Raw genomic sequence first — 2,316 nt, 5'->3', positions numbered from 1 at the left:
GCTGGCATTCTTGTTCAAAAGAAAAACTTTCTCATATGTTTTTGCTTTGATAGATGAACAGGAAAAGGAAGCAACTATACAATTGTATGAGGAACTTCACTGCAACATAGAAGTAAGTGACCAAGCTTGATGAAAGGAATGTGAGTTATGTGAGCTGAGCTGAGTTCCATGTTTTTGTTGGGATACTGTTTGTATCCATCATGTGTGGGTATCATGTCATGTGTGAGCAGGAAGTTGGGTTTTCAATCCCTTTTCAAGAATTATTTTTGTGTTCTATCAAACACATTCAATGGAGAAGGTGCAGCAGTGTGTGGGATGTAGATCCCTGTGATCTGTGTGATGTGTGCTTAGTGCTGGGTCACTGCCACAGCTTCTGGCTTCTCTTTGGGCTCTGTTTCTCCTCCCTGCTGGTTCCTCAGAATGGCTGAGGTGGGCAGCAGCCCCTGGAGAAGTTCCAGGGTTTCCAGTATTGAACTTCAAATATTAAATTTTGTTTTTAGAGAATGACAGTGGCATTTGAAGAGCTTCGTGTGCAAGCAGAGAACGACACATTGGAAATGAGTTTCAAATGTGAGAATTCTGTTTATTGAGTTTATGCAGCTGGCTCAGTTGCTCAGTTTAGTACTTCATAGCTTGTGTTACACATGCAGTGTCAGGGCAGCAGGATGTGAAGTGCTGGAATGGTGAGCAGCTCACACTGAGACACTGGGACCCTTCTTTTACTCATGCTGCCTTTGGTCACTGCCTGGCCCCTTCTGTTGCTGTTCCACTGGGCCAAATCTGGAACTTTATTTCTCAAACAGTCACTCAAAATTGAAGTTTTTTCTGTGAAGTACATTCTAGAGATCAATACTTATTTCCCATAGTTTGCTTAATTAAATGATAATGCACTAGTGTATAGCTACAGAAACTTTAGCTAAATGCTCTCTCCCTGTATGTATAGCCTGCTATGTTCCTGTTTCATTTTCACATGCTCTTTTCTGTTTGTATTTTGATTATAAAATCAAACATTGCCTCAACAATTACTCTTGGGAAACAAATGGTACAGCTGTACAATTCCAAGCAATCTTAAACTGGAAGTTGTATTGAACTTGGAGTATATTTCAGCTAGAATGTTAACTATGGATGTTACTGTATCTCCAAAGTAAAAGAAGAAGCAGAAAAAGTGGACAAGTTTGAAAAGGAATGCAAACTGGAAGTCAGTCAAAAGGAAAAGCAGGTTTGCTCATTTTCCATCCAATATGTAGAGCTTTATTTGGGACTAAAGGGGCAATGCAAGAGCCAAGAAGTCTTTCTGGGTTTAGTGATGTTTCAGTACCTTTAGTCTACTGGAATTCATGGTTTGATTTTGAATTGAGAACTTTTTTGTTTAGAGTAATGTGACTTGATCAATATTTAGCTAAGATTATATCTAGCAAATATTTTCTATCTGTCTGTCTATCTATCTATCTATCTATCTATCTATCTAATTAACTTGAATGACAGCAAAATGTCTGCTTATCATACCTGGGTACAAATGAAAATTAATATCTGTCCCTTTTCCAGACTTCATGATGATATTTCTTGCATTTTTCTAGATTTCAGCTCTTACCATACAGAGAGATGAAAAAGATGATGTCATAAAAGACATCAAGGCTCAGCTGCAGACGTCACAAAATAAGATTGCTGACTTAATGGAAGCAAAATGTAAGAGTTCTGCCTACTGTGTTTAAATGTAATTGTTTATTGAATTTAAATGTAATTGTTTATGATTATTTATTATATGTAATTGTTTATAGAAGCACAGGAAACAGGGCCATGATAGTCTTATTCTGTTGCTGGTTGGCAGCAGAATTTTGGGGCCTTGAAGGCCTTATTTTTGTTTGGAACAGGAGCTGCTCATGTGGGAGCAGGACTGGCAGGGCAGTTTTTAGGGTGAGTCAAGCAGTGAGAGCTTTTGAAAATTGCAAGGGGAAAAAAGGGTTGCTTCAGTTTTGCAAATTTAGTCAGGCAGGTGTCACTGAGGAAACTTACTTTTCAGAACTTGATTTTCAGTATTTTTAAGCCATCTGTATTCAAATTTTATGTATTATTTTATAGTATTTGATGTCAGTACTGTTGGTCTTTGTTAAATTCTTTAAATGTATGTACTTTTCCATTTTTGTCAGCATTTTTTAGTAAATATTCTATTTTTAAAATATAAACATCTTTTTTTGTTTAGTACATAAGGAAGAAATGTTAAAGGAATCCCAGGGCAGTAAAGAACATTTGAGGGCAGAGCTGGAAGAGGCTAAAATTTCATTGCAAAAGGCAGAGGTACCTCTTGCTTATAGTTTT

Source organism: Melozone crissalis, unplaced genomic scaffold (assembly GCF_028551555.1).
Source record: "Melozone crissalis strain CALT ecotype California unplaced genomic scaffold, PUWL_Pcris_2 ptg000021l_1, whole genome shotgun sequence".
Classification (NCBI taxonomy): Eukaryota; Metazoa; Chordata; class Aves; order Passeriformes; family Passerellidae; genus Melozone; species Melozone crissalis.
Note: the sequence above shows the minus strand (reverse complement) of the source record.